Here is an 18,080-nt window from a genome sequence, read left to right on the forward strand (position 1 = left end):
TTACACAAAACTGCCCTGTGTATATTACACTCCAAGGCGCATATCGCATAGCACGCGCTAGGGCCTGTGCTACCTCGCGCTCTCCAATCAATCTGTCATTGCGCACAATGTATTGCATATTATAGTTCACGCCCCGGTTCATCTTATATCACACTTTTTGGTGCATAGTTTATACCATATACTATATCTAGTTTTCATTTTCAATCGTGCTCTCAGGACTATGTTCTATATAACACTGCGTGCACCTACCCTTTTCACGGGCATTACATTTTGCGATGGGGGGGTGTAGGGTCAGGGGGTGTTTCTGCCAAGTGAGCCCGGAGTCACAGTCACAAACGTCCTCTTCTTCCTAAATAAAAGTGAGATTATGCTGCATACTTGTTCATATTTTAAGTAGTTCGCACAGACACACATTTTAAAAACAATAAAGTTCCTAATACCCACCTTCTATGAACAGTTAGCTTGCTGCCCCATTCACCTACTCCCTATCCTCTGTTGTCTGAATCCATGGACTAGCCTCCTCCCTCCTTCCATGCATGGTCTGATGTGCTGCCACTGCCCTCCATTTAGCATGATGTACCAGTCCACTCCTCCTGCCCTCCATTGCCCAATTCTATGGCCCATCATTGACCTCCTACTTAGCCTCTGTGCTTAGCTTGCTGCCCCTATTCTCCTTCCCCCTGCCCTCCGATGTCTTTGTGCATGTCCCTGCTCCATCCTTTTTGCCCACCATGTTCCATGGACCTGCCACTCCTATCTACTCTGAGTGTTCTGTTGAGCTGCCACTCCCCTCCCACCTGCCTAGAATTGTCAGATTACTGTAACCTGTCCCTGACACCTCCACCCTGCCTGTCCACATGCCATGCCCCTATCCGCTTCCTCCTGTCCTCCATGGTCCAATTTACTGCCACACCCTTCTGCCCTACCTGGTCTGTTGTGCTGCAACTGCTCCTCCTGCCTGCCCCGTGCGGTCTGTTGTGAGGCCCCTTCCCCTGAACTCTCTTGTCTGTGCCCAGGTCCTGACCCTCCCTTCTATCCTCCATGGTCCTTTGTGCATGCTCCTGCACCCTCCTTCCTGCCCATCATAGCCATTGTGCTGCCACTAACCCTCCCGCTTGCCATGCATGGTATTCTGTGCTGCCATGACCCCTCCTACCTTCCCTGTGTGGTCAGCTAGCTGCCCCTGACCCCCTCCCACCTTCCCTCCATGGTCTGTGTGTATGCCATCATAGTCTCACTGTTGCTCTCCATGGTGTGTCTTGTTTCTAGTGCCCATCCTGCCTGACCTCCATGGTCATCTTGCTGCTCCTGCCCTGACCCCTTGCCCCCAGCCCTCTGTTTCCATGTGCAGACCCCTATTAACTCCCTCCTGGCTTGTCTGTTCCATTGTAATGCCCCTGATCCGTCCCTCCTACCCATTATGGTCTGTTATGCTGCAGCTTTCTCTCCTGTCTGTCCATCATGGCCAGCTAGCTACCATTGCCTCTTTCCCCACTGTTCTCTGTTGTCCATGTGCATGGTCCTGTCTGTAGGAGAGTAGGGTCTGCAATCCTATGATCACCCAGATTTTTTGCTTTTGCTTCATTGGTTTACGACTTTCTCCGGCCGTGGGCCTGCCAATCAGACCCACAGCCTAGCTGTTCTCTCTCGAAATTAACACACATGTACATTAGGTGCATCCACTAATTGGAACTGGGCCGCCTTGTCAGTCCCTGTCTCAGCATACCACAGGTATCCAGGGCATCGGTGTACCCAGGGCCTACCAGGGGCTGAAGCATGTATTATGCCACCCCTGGAATGGCCGCCCAAATCTGACACAACTGGCTGCATGACAGCTGGGGCCACGTGGTGTAATCACCCGTTGCTGTAGGTGTAGTATTCCTACACCTAAACCCTAAAATGGACACATGGATTCCTATCAGTCACTCCTATAGCAGGCCTTATCAATCCTGAAGGCAGAGAGCAGGGAATCATGTGGGACGGTGCTCTGGCGCGAGCTGAGCCCGTCGACGGCTTGCGGAACCAAGTCCTAATAGCCGTTCCATGGTGACGCGGGCCAACTACTTGTAATGCATTATAATCCTTGCGGTTATTTGCTAACTTTGGCATCGCATCACCTACGCATGTCGAGTAAGGTGTCATACGAATGGGAATACAAACCCCTCGCCAGTCCTGGTGACGGGGTTAGCATTCCCCCCTTTTAGAGGGACACGACATGGGAGTAACCTTGAACCCCGGTTAAAGTTGACTCAAGCCTCAGCATCACAAAATGGATGCTGCCACCAGACACAAGTCTGACCTCCTGCTGCTGGGGGACCTTCCAGCAAGGGGAGCTTGGACAAAGGGTTTCCTGTCGAGGGCGGTGTTAGCACCGTCCCAGACAGGGTTTGTGTATCCCAGGTAGGCAGGGCTGAAAGGAAGGTGATTGCAAGTGGCACCCCAGTGCTCACTGTGCATAGCCCGGCTCAAACCAGTTTCGGGGGCACACCAGCCCCTGAGCTGGCGCGAAGCCGGACAAAGGTTAGGGGTGTAACCACCCCCCTCCTGGCTCCACCCATAGGTAGAACCTAGTCACGGGCCAGCCCCTTTTCTTAGAATAAAGGTAGGAGCGAGTCCCCTTCCCAAATTGGATAATCAGATAATCGGATAACTCCGAATCACGAACCACTTTCCACGAAAGGAACTCTTGACTATTTCTGAAGACTCTCCCTTGTGGCTAAGGAGTAGCCACCCTGCCCCAGCAGGCACCATCTAAGCGCTTGCGGTTTGCTGTACGTCTCCTACGGATCAAGACTGCCCAGCTCGACGAGACCCGAGTTCCCTGCCATCTCTGACCTTTTACCTACCTCATCAGCCCAGCTGAGAGTCGTAGGTGTGACGAGACCTGCGGGACCGGCTATCTTCAGAACCTGCACGACGCTTATCTAGCACGCCCACCGAGGGACCCTCGAGTGAGTGCACCTAGGGTTGAGAAGCCCTAAACCCTGAACAGCTCCAGCATCGAAGTCTGTCTCCCCAGCATCCACGAGATCTGCGTGGGGGCCCTTCCGCTTCTTGCTGTTCCCAGCGTTGTCCGACCACTTGCCGACCGGCTTGTGGCCCTCTTCACGACGCTCCAAGATTATTTGCATCACCGGTCTGGTTGCTCCAGACTGGCTCTTGCTCCCCTTCAACAGAGGAGTACCACGGACCCTCCTGGTCCACTCCCGACGCCATCTTGACTCCCCCGCTTGGGTTGCCACTGCCAAGATCCGCTGCCCCTTCCTGGGCCCAGCATCATCGACAGCAGACACCTTCGTGGGACAGCTCGCCCTCCATCCTGGTCGCCGCCGCGCCTCCTGGTCCGAGGAACAGCCGAGTCCGACGTCACCCACTCACCTGGTCGAGGTGACTTCAGCCGGTACCCCCCCTGGTACCCACACGATCGCTGGCTAGCGGTTGAGAACTGAGTCCCCTCTGCTTTCAGGTTTCCTTCACCACCGATCCAGGCTTGGATCGCTCTGAACATCGTCACTGGTCGCCTGCCAGCAACTTCTTCTTTCAGGCTCCTGAGACTACACGAGGACTCCCGACATCTTGCCGAACTTCACGCAGCCGCAGCCTCCGGGCTAGGTAACTCGAGCATCTCGGTGCTCCATCGCAGGTTCGCTCTACAAGTGTCCAGTTCCTTTTTCGTTTAGTCCCACTGATCGGAACACTCCGGAATCAGTACCTCCAGACTCTAACCATTCGCATTTCACTGTTAGTGTAGATGGTTTCTCGTGCCCCTCGGGCATTTGTGTAAATTGTGCAACTGAAGTATTTTCCTAAGAGTTTTGTAGTGTGCTTAGCTCCCTGACTCATAAAGAGCCAGGGTAGTCTTGTTATAAATAAATATCCTTTTATTTTCATAAACAACTTGTGTGGTGTCCTTTCACTTGGTGTTCAAGGGGTATATGTGATGGTAAACAGCTGGCTTAACACGCCCTCTAGAGTTTAGCCTAAGACTGCTCGTATCCACGCTACTAGGATAGCTGGTCTATACGGTTGACTTACAACCAATCATCAATAAGGGTCGTTTGGAATGATACACAGTGATCACTAGAATAGTGAGCGCTACATATCAGGCCAACTTCTCACATTGGTGAGCAGCGGTTGGGATTTGAGCTTGCTGTTGTTTTACCACACACGTATCCTAAGAATATCGCAGTGAAAGATCACATAAGTACCCAGGTACATATAACTTAACTTAGAATACTCCGAGTTCTACTGAACCGGCTGTTGTAGTGTAACAGGGCTTAGCACACCCTGACTACAACTCTTAGCAAGGGATCAGTAGGTAAACCCATAGTGTAGGTAGGTGCAACACTTACACCTCACTAGAAAAGCATGTCGGTCCACGGAGAGTCTGCAGGGACTCCCTTAGTGGTCAGTGACCCTCCACAGGTCGTGTCACGATATGCAACTCTTAGCTTCAAGGAGATGAGACAACTGTGTGCCTCCAGGAAGCTAAACCAGGGTTCTAACCCTACCATCGCAATACTGATAGGTCTCTTAGAGGCGTACGATGCTAGGAGGTCCTCTAACCCAGGTCCCCCCAGTGCAGATGGGAACATGCCTCCCTTAGAGGGAACCCTCGGTGACCCCGACCTCGACCTCCACACAGAGGAGGAGGACGAGGACGAGTTATCGGGAGACGAGGCAGACAAAGGTCCAGTGGTAGTCGGCAGGCTTACAAGGACCAACTTAAGCAGGCATGAGAATGGAACTGGGGGAGCCCCGGGCCCACGCTCAAGCAGGCTTAACATTGGGAACGGACGAGCTAGGTCTCTCTCCAGAGGCTCTGGCAGATCGGTTCATACACATGTCTCTCAGGCACCTTCTCAGAGAGGAATGACTTCCCCTCAGAGGAGGGAGCATGAAGCGAAGATGCGGGAGGTCAATCTGAGGATCGAGCGGGAAGAACTTGCCCTCGCCAAAGAAAGACTTGCCTTGGCCCGAGAGCAGAAATTAAGTGGGTTAGATCCCACTGGTGGCAGCATTCTCAATAGAGAGAAAGACAGGGGTATAGACACTAGACACCTGAGTAAAATAGTGCCCCCCTTTAAACAAGGGGACGACATCCACAAGTGGATAACCGCCTTGGAGAGGGCCTGCACTGTCCAGTGCGTCCCCCCAAGTCAGTGGGCAGCTATACTGTGGCTTTCCTTTGAAGGTAAAGGAAGGGACAAGCTCCTCACTTCAAGAGCTGAGGATGCTAACAACTACCAAGTCCTGAAGAACACACTGATTGATGGGTTCGGCTTAACCACGGAACAGTACCGGGTGCTGTTCCGGGACACCCAGAAAATTCAGTCTCAGGATTGGGCTGACTTTGTCGATTGTGCCACTAAGGCTTTGGAAGGCTGGTTGCTGGGTAGCAAGGTTACTGATTACACAGGATTGTACAATCTTATCATGCGAGAACAGATTTTAAACAACTGTCAGAACCAATTGTTGCATCAGCACCTTGTCGACTCGGATCTGACCTCTCCCCAAGAATTGGGAAAGAAGGCAGACAGATGGGTCAGAACAAGGGTCAAGCAGAACCAGAATCAGAACCAGGGTGGTCAGAAGAAAGCAGACCAAAAGGGTAACAAGAACGAACAAAATGACCAGAAGTCTTCGACAGGTCCCCAACAAACCAAAGAGGGTGGGGGTCAGGCTTCACAGAAGAAGAAGACTCAAGAAGGCCAGTCAAAAAGGTGGTGCCAATACTGTAAAAGTAAGACTCACTGGTTTAGTGAGTGCACCAAGAAAGGAGGGCAAACTCCTGCCACTGCCGCCCCTAAGGCACCTGCGCCCCCTAGTACAGTCAGCAGTGGTAGTGCGCCTCCCAAGGCATTAGTTGGGTTAACCTTGGGAACCGAGGGGAGTGACGACTTAGTCGGCACGCTCACTCAGGCCGTCCTTGTCTGTACAGGGGATATGGATATGTCCCCTGATGCCAGCCCCAATACTTTGGGCAAATACAGACAGACACCTTTGATAAACGGAAAAGTGGCTCAGGCCTACAGGGACACGTGTGCCAGTGTCACCATGGTGACGCCTAACTTCGTGGACCCTGGACAGATCATGCTAGGTACCAGTTACCTAGTGACCAATGCCAGCAACGTCACTACCAATCACAGTATGGCAGTTGTTGATTTCTCCTGGGGAGGGGTAAGTGGCCCGAAAAAGGTTGTGGTTAGTTCAGACCTCCCCGTAGAATGTCTGTTGGGCAATGATTTGGAAACGTCACAATGGTCAGAAGTGGAGCAGAGGACTCACATGGAGATGTTAGGCTTGCCAGCACATGTCCTTGCTGTGACCAGGTCACAGGCCAAAAGATGCCCCACTGAACAGGTGCCGGATCCTGGAAGAACGGGCCAGACACCTTCCAAGAAAAGGAGAAGTAAGGGTAAGGCTTCGCCTTCCCCCTTGCCCCAGGTCGTGGATCAAGTCTCCGAGGAGGCTGACCTTAAAGAACTGAGGGAAACTGAGCCGCAAGAGCTTGAACCTGGTCAGGTTGAGTTTCTGGGCTCAGGGGGACCCTCCAGGGAAGACCTGGGGAAGGCACAGTTAGACTGCCCCTCACTTGAACCCCTCAGACAGCAGGCCGCTGCTGAGGCTGCAGGGAACGCCACAGGTACCCACAAAGTGTACTGGGACGATGGACTCCTGTACTCCGAGGCAAGAGACCCCAAACCTGGTGCGACCAGGAGGCTGGTCATCCCCTTGTCTCTGAGAGGTTTCCTTCTCACCTTGGCCCACGAGATTCCCCTTGCAGGTCACTTAGGCCAGAATAAGACTTGGGACAGAATTGTTCCACACTTTCACTGGCCCCACATGTCCGAAGATACGAAGGAGTTTTGCCGCTCCTGTGTCACTTGCCAAGCCAGTGGTAAGTCAGGTGGCACGACAAAGGCCCCCCTCATACCACTACCAGTGGTGGGGGTACCCTTTGAACGAGTGGGGATCGACATTATCGGACCAATGGAACCCCAGACAGCATCAGGGCACAAGTTTATACTGGTGGTGGTGGACCACGCCACCAGGTATCCTGAAGCTATTCCCCTTAGGACCACTACAGCACCTGTGGTGGCACGGGCCCTACTTGGAGTGTTCTCCAGAGTGGGCTTCCCTAAGGAGGTCGTCTCAGACAGAGGTGCAAACTTCATGTCGGGATATCTGACTGCTATGTGGAAGGAATGTGGTGTCAACTACAAGTTCACCACACCCTATCACCCACAATGCAATGGGCTTGTTGAGAGATTCAACAGGACCCTAAAAGGGATGATTCACGGACTACCTGAAAAGCTTCGGCGGAGATGGGATGTCCTGATACCCTGCCTCTTGTTCGCCTACAGAGAGGTCCCGCAGAAGGGGGTTGGCTACAGCCCTTTTGAGCTTCTGTTCGGACATCCTGTAAGGGGACCCCTTTGTTTGGTAAAGGAAGGATGGGAGAGACCTCTCAGAAAGCCGGCATCAAACATCGTGGACTATGTGCTCGGTCTCCGCTCGCGGATGGCGGAGTACATGGAAAAGGCGTCTAAAAACCTGGAGGCGAGCCAAGAATTACAGAAAGCTTGGCACGACCAAAAGGCTGTCCTGACTGTGTACCAGCCTGGACAGAAGGTGTGGGTGCTGGAGCCAGTGGCCCCAGCAGCACTCAAAGACAAATGGTCTGGGCCCCACACGATCATTGAGCAAAAGGGAGAGGTCACCTACTTGGTAGACCTGGGAACTCCCCGGAGCCCCCACAGGGTGCTCCATGTAAACAGGCTCAAGGCATATGTCGACAGGGAGGGCATGGGCTTGCTCATGGCCACAGATGAGGGACAGGAGGAGGAGAGTGACCCTCTCCCAGACCTGCTCTCTCAGAACCCTGACGATGGATCAGTAGACGGTGTTGTCTTTTGTGGCAGCCTCTCTGGACATCAACAAGAGGATTGTAAACAGGTTCTTCAATCCTTTCGACATATGTTCTCTCTGACACCCAGTCAGACCAAGTGGTGTACCCATGAGGTCGACACTGGGGACAGTCTGCCCGTAAAGAGTAAAATCTATCGGCAGCCTGATCATGTCAGAGACTGCATCAAGACAGAGGTGCAGAAAATGTTGGAGCTGGGAGTCATTGAACCCTCGGACAGCCCCTGGGCTAGTCCCGTAGTGCTCGTGCCGAAACCTCACACCCAGGGCGGTAAGAAAGAGATGAGGTTTTGCGTGGACTACAGAGGTCTCAATGCGGTCACTAAGACTGACGCCCACCCGATACCAAGAGCAGACGAACTTATCGACCGGTTGGCCTCGGCCAACTACTTAAGTACGTTTGACCTGACAGCTGGGTATTGGCAACTCAGGTTAGCTGAGGAGGCCAAGCCCAAAACAGCATTTTCTACCCCGGGGGGGCATTATCAGTTCGTGGTAATGCCCTTTGGTTTGAAAAATGCACCTGCCACCTTCCAAAGGCTGGTGAATCGAGTTCTCACTGGGTTGGACGACTTCTGTGCGGCGTATCTGGACGATATCGCTGTCTTTAGCTCCACCTGGGAGGATCACCTGGTCCACCTGAGGAAAGTGTTAGAGGCCCTGCAGAAGGCAGGCCTCACTATCAAGGCCACCAAGTGCCAGATAGGGCAGACACAGGTTGTATACCTGGGCCACCTTGTAGGTGGAGGCCAGGTTCAACCATTGGAGAGCAAAATACAGGCCATCCAGGACTGGGCTCCTCCAACCACCCAGACTCAGGTTCGAGCTTTCTTGGGCCTGACTGGTTATTACCGGAAATTTGTCAGAAATTATGGATCCATTGTGACCCCGCTAAACGACCTGACAAGTAAAAAGATGCCAAAAAAAGTTCAGTGGACAGCAAGCTGTCAGAAGGCATTCGATGACCTAAAGCAGGCCATGTGCACAGCCCCTATCCTAAAGAGTCCAGACTACTCCAAACCATTCATTGTCCAAACAGACGCTTCGGAGCTGGGTGTGGGAGCTGTTCTATCGCAACTGAATTTTGATGGTCATGACCAGCCCATAGCTTTTATTAGCAGGAGGCTGACCCCCAGAGAGAAGAATTGGTCAGCTATTGAGAGGGAGGCCTTTGCTGTGGTTTGGGCCCTGAAGAAGTTGAGGCCATACTTGTTTGGCACTCACTTCAAGATTCAGACCGACCATAAGCCCCTCTTGTGGCTAAATCAAATGAAGGGTGAAAACCCCAAACTACTTAGGTGGTCCATTTCCCTACAGGGGATGGACTTCACAGTGGAGCATAGACCTGGCACTGATCATGGCAATGCAGATGGGCTCTCCAGGTATTTCCACTTAGAGCAAGAAGACTCACCTGGTCAAGGTTAGCTTATTGTCCCAAAGTTTGGGGGGGGGGTCATGTAGGAGAGTATGGTCTGCAATCCTATGATCACCCAGATTTTTTGCTTTTGCTTCATTGGTTTACGACTTTCTCCGGCCGTGGGCCTGCCAATCAGACCCACAGCCTAGCTGTTCTCTCTCGAAATTAACACACATGTACATTAGGTGCATCCACTAATTGGAACTGGGCCGCCTTGTCAGTCCCTGTCTCAGCATACCACAGGTATCCAGGGCATCGGTGTACCCAGGGCCTACCAGGGGCTGAAGCATGTATTATGCCACCCCTGGAATGGCCGCCCAAATCTGACACAACTGGCTGCACGACAGCTGGGGCCACGTGGTGTAATCACCCGTTGCTGTAGGTGTAGTATTCCTACACCTAAACCCTAAAATGGACACATGGATTCCTATCAGTCACTCCTATAGCAGGCCTTATCAATCCTGAAGGCAGAGTGCAGGGAATCATGTGGGACGGTGCTCTGGCGCGAGCTGAGCCCGTCGACGGCTTGCGGAACCAAGTCCTAATAGCCGTTCCATGGTGACGCGGGCCAACTACTTGTAATGCATTATAATCCTTGCGGTTATTTGCTAACTTTGGCATCGCATCACCTACGCATGTCGAGTAAGGTGTCATACGAATGGGAATACAAACCCCTCGCCAGTCCTGGTGACGGGGTTAGCATTCCCCCCTTTTAGAGGGACACGACATGGGAGTAACCTTGAACCCCGGTTAAAGTTGACTCAAGCCTCAGCATCACAAAATGGATGCTGCCACCAGACACAAGTCTGACCTCCTGCTGCTGGGGGACCTTCCAGCAAGGGGAGCTTGGACAAAGGGTTTCCTGTCGAGGGCGGTGTTAGCACCGTCCCAGACAAAGGTTAGGGGTGTAACCACCCCCCTCCTGGCTCCACCCATAGGTAGAACCTAGTCACGGGCCAGCCCCTTTTCTTAGAATAAAGGTAGGAGCGAGTCCCCTTCCCAAATTGGATAATCAGATAATCGGATAACTCCGAATCACGAACCACTTTCCACGAAAGGAACTCTTGACTATTTCTGAAGACTCTCCCTTGTGGCTAAGGAGTAGCCACCCTGCACCAGCAGGCACCATCTAAGCGCTTGCGGTTTGCTGTACGTCTCCTACGGATCAAGACTGCCCAGCTCGACGAGACCCGAGTTCCCTGCCATCTCTGACCTTTTACCTACCTCATCAGCCCAGCTGAGAGTCGTAGGTGTGACGAGACCTGCGGGACCGGCTATCTTCAGAACCTGCACGACGCTTATCTAGCACGCCCACCGAGGGACCCTCGAGTGAGTGCACCTAGGGTTGAGAAGCCCTAAACCCTGAACAGCTCCAGCATCGAAGTCTGTCTCCCCAGCATCCACGAGATCTGCGTGGGGGCCCTTCCGCTTCTTGCTGTTCCCAGCGTTGTCCGACCACTTGCCGACCGGCTTGTGGCCCTCTTCACGACGCTCCAAGATTATTTGCATCACCGGTCTGGTTGCTCCAGACTGGCTCTTGCTCCCCTTCAACAGAGGAGTACCACGGACCCTCCTGGTCCACTCCCGACGCCATCTTGACTCCCCCGCTTGGGTTGCCACTGCCAAGATCCGCTGCCCCTTCCTGGGCCCAGCATCATCGACAGCAGACACCTTCGTGGGACAGCTCGCCCTCCATCCTGGTCGCCGCCGCGCCTCCTGGTCCGAGGAACAGCCGAGTCCGACGTCACCCACTCACCTGGTCGAGGTGACTTCAGCCGGTACCCCCCCTGGTACCCACACGATCGCTGGCTAGCGGTTGAGAACTGAGTCCCCTCTGCTTTCAGGTTTCCTTCACCACCGATCCAGGCTTGGATCGCTCTGAACATCGTCACTGGTCGCCTGCCAGCAACTTCTTCTTTCAGGCTCCTGAGACTACACGAGGACTCCCGACATCTTGCCGAACTTCACGCAGCCGCAGCCTCCGGGCTAGGTAACTCGAGCATCTCGGTGCTCCATCGCAGGTTCGCTCTACAAGTGTCCAGTTCCTTTTTCGTTTAGTCCCACTGATCGGAACACTCCGGAATCAGTACCTCCAGACTCTAACCATTCGCATTTCACTGTTAGTGTAGATGGTTTCTCGTGCCCCTCGGGCATTTGTGTAAATTGTGCAACTGAAGTATTTTCCTAAGAGTTTTGTAGTGTGCTTAGCTCCCTGACTCATAAAGAGCCAGGGTAGTCTTGTTATAAATAAATATCCTTTTATTTTCATAAACAACTTGTGTGGTGTCCTTTCACTTGGTGTTCAAGGGGTATATGTGATGGTAAACAGCTGGCTTAACACGCCCTCTAGAGTTTAGCCTAAGACTGCTCGTATCCACGCTACTAGGATAGCTGGTCTATACGGTTGACTTACAACCAATCATCAATAAGGGTCGTTTGGAATGATACACAGTGATCACTAGAATAGTGAGCGCTACATATCAGGCCAACTTCTCACACTGTCTCCTCCCTATTGCTGTCTATGGATTGTTGTGCTGCACTCCCGTCCCGCATGCCCTGTGTGGTGTATTGTGCTGCTGCAAACCCTGATGCCTGCCCTGTAGGGTCAGTTTGGTGCACCTCTCTATGTCCCTCCTGTCCTCTGTTATCCGAGTCCATGTCCCTACCCCAATTCCTCTTGCCTACCATGATCCAATGTACCATACTTGCAAACATTCTGAACTTGGTAAGACGGAGACTTTGAAAAAAAACTGGGGTATTGATTTTCCCCTTTGAGTTACATTGAAAAAGAGGATATTGTAGACAGGAGACAGATCAAATAAAGCCCATTTGAGCTTAAAAACATTGGACGTTTCCTGGCTGAAACAGGACTGTTGGCATGTATGGTTGTACTACCACTGCCTCTTCCTTCTGCCCACAATGGTCTATTATATTGCCACAGCCTCTCTTGCCAGTCCTGTATTGTTGGTTTGTTGCCCCTGCCCCCCTTTCCACTGCCCTCCATAGTCTGTTGTGCTGCCACTGCCCTTCCTGCCTGCCCAGTGTGGTCAAATTGTTGCCTCTGCACTCTCCTACCTGCCTTCAATTTTCAGAGTCCGTGCCCCTGGCCTCTGCCTCTCAACAGTATCCCAATGAACAACTAGATTGTTAACATTCTATATTTATTACAAAAGTGTGGAACGCCTGACGTCATCTTGATGTAATCAAAACTGTAATACCTAGAGCATTTCCTTTAGAAATTACATATATGATAGGGTCTTATTTCCATCAAAATTATGGTTAATGCTCTAAAAAACTAAAATGAGGACATATGTTCTGAGTTTTCAAATAGTGACAAAGAACTTTTAAATTATTTGTAATATTTTTGTTTTTTTATCCAGTTGACCTCTTGATTAAATATTGCACCTAGGGGAGAGGATGTGGTGTTACTTCCAGAGCTGCAGACTTTGCAACTTGGGAACCAGGTTAGAGCTTCTGCTTCAGCTCAACATTCTGTGATTCTGGTCAAATCACTTAATCTCCCCATGTCTACAACCAAAATGATTTTGATCTTGTGTGATGTAACCAATGCTCATCTAAAGCACTCCAATACCTGACAAGTCTGCACTATATAAAACTGCAAAAACACAAAAAATAAGTGTTTTGCAGGCAGACTTCTATCATTGGGCTACATGTGGGCTACATCTGGGTGATATTTGTGCTGCATTTGGACTCTTTTGTCTCTGGTGGCCATCTTGGGAGATTTATTTGTTATGGAGTTTCTTAATTTCCTCATTTACTGCAGTCTCCTCAGTAGGAAATGCTTTCAGTTTTTTATTTTGAGTCCATCAAGAAGGTATTCAGATATGTCACACATTTGCCATAAATTCTGAATGTTAGCACTCTAGTTGCTCATTAGATCACTGTAGTAAAGCTACTGCTCACCACGGAAGTCTGCTGCTGGTATTAAAAGTGCATGTTTCAGTCTGCATATCAGAATTTTTGAATGAAATAGAAGAGGATTTCTTCAGCACTAATCATAATTTCTATGGCAAAATGAACCCCCTCATTGTGTTCCTTTTAAAATTAAATGTTTTAAGTGTTACCACTTTATTCCACTCAAGATGGCTTCAGGTGTGCCATACTTTTGTCATAAGTAAGACTGTTAGCGCTCTAGTAGTTCGTTAGAACACTCTGGGACATTCTGTCATTGGGCTATACTTGGGCTACATCTGGGTGATATTTGGGCTACATTTAGGCTCTTTTGTCTCTGGTGGCCATCTTGGGAGATTTATTTGTTATGAAGTTTCCTAATTTCCTCATTTACTGCAGTCTCCTCAGTAGGAAATACTTTCAGTTTTTTACTTGGTTCCATCAAGAAGGCATTCAGATGTGTCACACATTTGCCATACATTCTGAATGTTAGCACTCTAGTTGCTCATTAGATCACTGTAGTAAAGCTACTGCTCACCAGGGAAGTCTGCTGCTGGTATTGAAAGTGCATGTTTCAGTCTGCATGTCAGAATTTTTAAATTAAATAGAAGAGGATTTGAGAAGTCACTCAAAATGTGCCCTAATTCTTCTTTCTGCAGCACTAATCATACTTTCTATGGCAAAATGAACCCCCTCGTTTTGTTCCTTTTTAAATTAAATGTTTTAAGAATTACCACTTGATTCCAATCAAGATGGCTTCAGGTGTGCAATACGTTTGTCATAAGTAGGACTGTTAGCGCACTAGTTGTTCTTTAGAACACTCAGGGAAGCTGAGTGGGACACAAAGGAATCAACTGACAGTCTCTGCCCTTGTTGGATGTGCATGTTTTACTGAGAATGTCAGACTTCATTCTCACATGACTGAGAAAGATAATGTGAATTTACAGAAAATATGCTCTCAGTTTAGCTTATAGATCACCTTCCAAACCTCTGTGGGAAAAGCATGAGAAAATAGTTTTCTCTCAAACATGATTCATGATATCCCAGCAGAAGGCTTTTCACATGGTAAAATCACCTTAGAACACACCACAATTCCTAAAATGAGTATGGTACCATCAACAAATGATTTATAATGTAACTAAAGTCTTAAAACCTCCTATTAACTGCAATGCTTTTTAATGAGGTGCTACCATGTATATTGGTCCCAAAATGGCTGCCAACACTTCTTGGATGAAGTACTGACAGCCAATCAGATCTCACGATGAGCTGTGTGGTTAGGCTCCGCCCAGATATATCTATCTTTTTAACTCAAATTTTCTCAGGAACTACTGAACGGATTTACACCATTTAAGCAAAAGGCACGAGTCTGAACTGAGGACTACCTCTTTGTCAAATTTGGTGTAATTCCGTTCAGCAGTTCGGGCTGTAGCTGCGTCAACAGGTCCTATGGGAAAATGCATGGGGAAAACGTGTTTTGGGACCCCCCTTTTTTCTCGGCCCCCGCTTGACGAATCACTGTGAAATTTTCAGGATAGGAGTGGACCTGAGCTGGCCCAAAGTTTGGAAAATTTCGCAAACATTCGTCAATCGGCTCCAACGTTATTCCAAATAGAATGTTGCTGATTTCCTATGGAAAATAGGTCCTAACTATAACTACCTACTGGCGACTGCCAGTAGGTAATATATATATATATAGAAAAGAGTAACCAAACAGTGAAGTATCAGTTGTAGAGTTCATAACAATCCGACTGGACCAAGGCCACTCAGTCACTTTGATGGTACTTGACCTTCTAGTGGTGTTTAACAGTGAGTTGCATTTCATTTTGTTACAATGCATAGGAGACCTTGACATCTCTGGCTTGGCTCTGAGTTGGCTGAAATCTTTTCTTTTAAATGGAATCAAATCAGTCTATCTACCTCCATTTTCTTCATCTCTAAAACATCTGAATGAGCTGGAACAGCGTCCTACCCCTTCAATCTCTGCCAAAACACTAGGGGTCATAATTAATAATGACCTCACAAACAAGTCTCAAATAGGGTCTGTAATCTCAACATGCTTTTTCCAGTTGAGAAAAATAAGGAAAATTAGTAGGTTCCATGCACAGGAAGCTAAAATACAGGCAGTCCTTGCTATGGTGATATCCCATATAGATTACGCCAATTCTCTATACTTTGGCATTCCTGCTTATCTCCCCCACCATCTTCAACTGGTACAGAATCAGGCAGCAAGACTGATTCTTCAGGAATATAGGTGTCAACATGTCACTCCCCTTTGAAGGAAGCTGCATTGGCTCCCCATAACTCAGAGATGCGCCTTTAAGGTGGGATGCATTATCTTTAAGTCCCTGAATGGTAGAAGCCCCAAATTCATTGACAGCCTTATTGAAAGATACACTCTGACCCGCAATCTGCGATCTGCCCATATGCATTTTCTAACTCTACCTTCCTTTAAACTGAAGCGTGTCGGTGGAACAAGATTCGCCTTACCAGGCCCCAGATACTGGAATTCCCTGCCTCAAGAAATCAGATCCAGGACAGACCTCATGAGTTTTCAAAGGCTCCGAAAGACATGGTTATTTAGTCAGGCATACGAGTAACATCCCTTTAGAGTAGCGCCATGAAACCAATCTGGTGTACGTGCGCTTTACAAATAAAGTATAACATAAGATAACATCGGGCTCCACAAGGTTCATCGCTAAGCTTTAGTTTCTTTGATTTTACATTGCTCCCCTTGCAGGAATCATTCACCCGTTTGACCTAAGCGTGGTTTCTTATGATGATGACACTCCTCTAATGATTTCCATTGAAAACAATTCAGACAAATCTGAAAAACTGATTCTCATTTTTACCAAATGATCTGGTCCACTGCTTGGTGGCCGAGTGAACTGAGATATCCGCACAGCCCTTCCAACTCAATAAGAAATCTGGGAGTTAAATTTTATGTTGATCTCTTTTCTCACCCCCAGATTTTGGCAGCTGCTGCAACATGTTTCTTTCTATTACAATCCTTAAACAATTCTTAACATCATGTTGTCATCTAAATGGGGGAGGCCTGGATATAAAGAGTTAGCATAATCCAGCCTAACAGTAATGAGCGTGTTGTTCACACGCTCATTACTGTCATACTGGATTATGCTAACTCTTTTCATCCAGGCCTCACCCAGTATCTCATCTGTCAACTTCAGGTTGTACAAAATGCAGCAGCTAGGCTCAATTTAATCATTCCTCGTCAGCAACCAATATCAACACATCCTAAATCTCTTCATTTCCTCTTGGTACATAAAAGGATCCATTTAAAAAGTCTGATTATCACATATCAAACATTTTACAAGAAGGGCCCAAAAGATTTGATTGATAGTTTATTTGGGGCCTGACATCCTCTAATGCGCTTTTGGTAAATTCCCAGTTCAATTTATCCTGAGATCCATTCGAACCAAAGCCTATTTTAGGAAACATCTGAATCTTTGGTTATTTAGAGCAGTCCAGTTACCTTGTGGTGTGGTGAACCTTCGGCTTATTTAGCGACAGGGTGCACTTGTTGGGTAGCGGCTGCAATGCGCTGGGCATGGTGGAATGAACCTACAATTTACTAATAACTATAGCATTAGCAGACTCTTATAAAGAGGGAAGCAGTTGCTTTAGTGCATTTCAACCCCACACGAGTGAAACATCCCTTGTTCATAAATTGTTATAAATTTGCTGAGAAAGAAAAAAGCCAGCGCCTTCTGGGCAGAAGTAAACTGGTCACTCCAGGTAGAGTGCTTGGTGTGTGAACTGACTCCAATCTGAAAGGATCTAGTGGAGAGACTGGCAAACTGTTAATGAAACCTCACTTCACCTCACGCTGTTGACACAAGTCTATCAGACAGAGAGGAAGCAAGCGAAAGCGGAGTCACTCACTCACACAAGAAAAACCAGATGACAGCACTTTATACATGCAATAGCTCCACAAGAAGGTGATTGACTCTGACATATGCATATCAATTAAGGGTGGGCGTAGTGGGCGTAGTGGGGCTACGTGAAGCAGCACATAGTGTGCCCAAATCTACGCACACTATGCGCTTCGCGTAGCCCCACTATGCGCCACCCGCCTCCCGCCCGCCCTCCTTTTAAAAGATAACATAAATTTATAATAAAGCAAATTAAAAGGAACTTACCTGAAGTGCGGCATCTCCGGGGCTCCCTCTTCCTGGTTTCCAACTTTTCTGACAAATGCGCATGCGCGGACGCCCGCGCATGTGCATTTCTTGCGAGAAATGCGCATGCGCGGGCGTCCGCGCATGCGCATTTGTCAGAAAAGTTGGAAACCAGGAAGAGGGAGCCCCAGAGACACCGCGCTTCAGGTAAGTGCCTTTTAATTTGCTTTATTATAAATTTATGTTATCTTTTAAAAGGAGGGCGGTCGGGAGGTGGGTGGTGGGCGGCAGGCAGCTACGCTTCACCCTCGCATGTGCGTAGGTGCTGCCTGCTTCGCCTACTTCGAAAACTGCGAAGCAGGCAGCGCTACGTACACTACGTGGGCGAAGCCTAGTGTCGCGCCCAGGGTTAATATCAATATTTCAAGTCAAGCTATTGCATCAACATATTATTTTTTCAATATATACAGAGATATAGTTAAGTGCTATTTATGACCTATAATTTTTTACCGCGGTCAGACTTGATTTAGTAATGGCTACGCATGTGCTTCTGCCACTAAGGTTAAAAGGGGCAAAAGGAAATCTGTTGACTACTTCTGCAAGCAAGAAGGATTTTCACCACACTTTAGGGGTCTCTCTGTTCTTCTATTGTCCACTTCCTATCGAAAGTGGAAGCACTTATCACA

The sequence above is a fragment of the Triturus cristatus genome, chromosome 5_2 (genome assembly GCF_964204655.1).
Source record: "Triturus cristatus chromosome 5_2, aTriCri1.1, whole genome shotgun sequence".
Classification (NCBI taxonomy): Eukaryota; Metazoa; Chordata; class Amphibia; order Caudata; family Salamandridae; genus Triturus; species Triturus cristatus.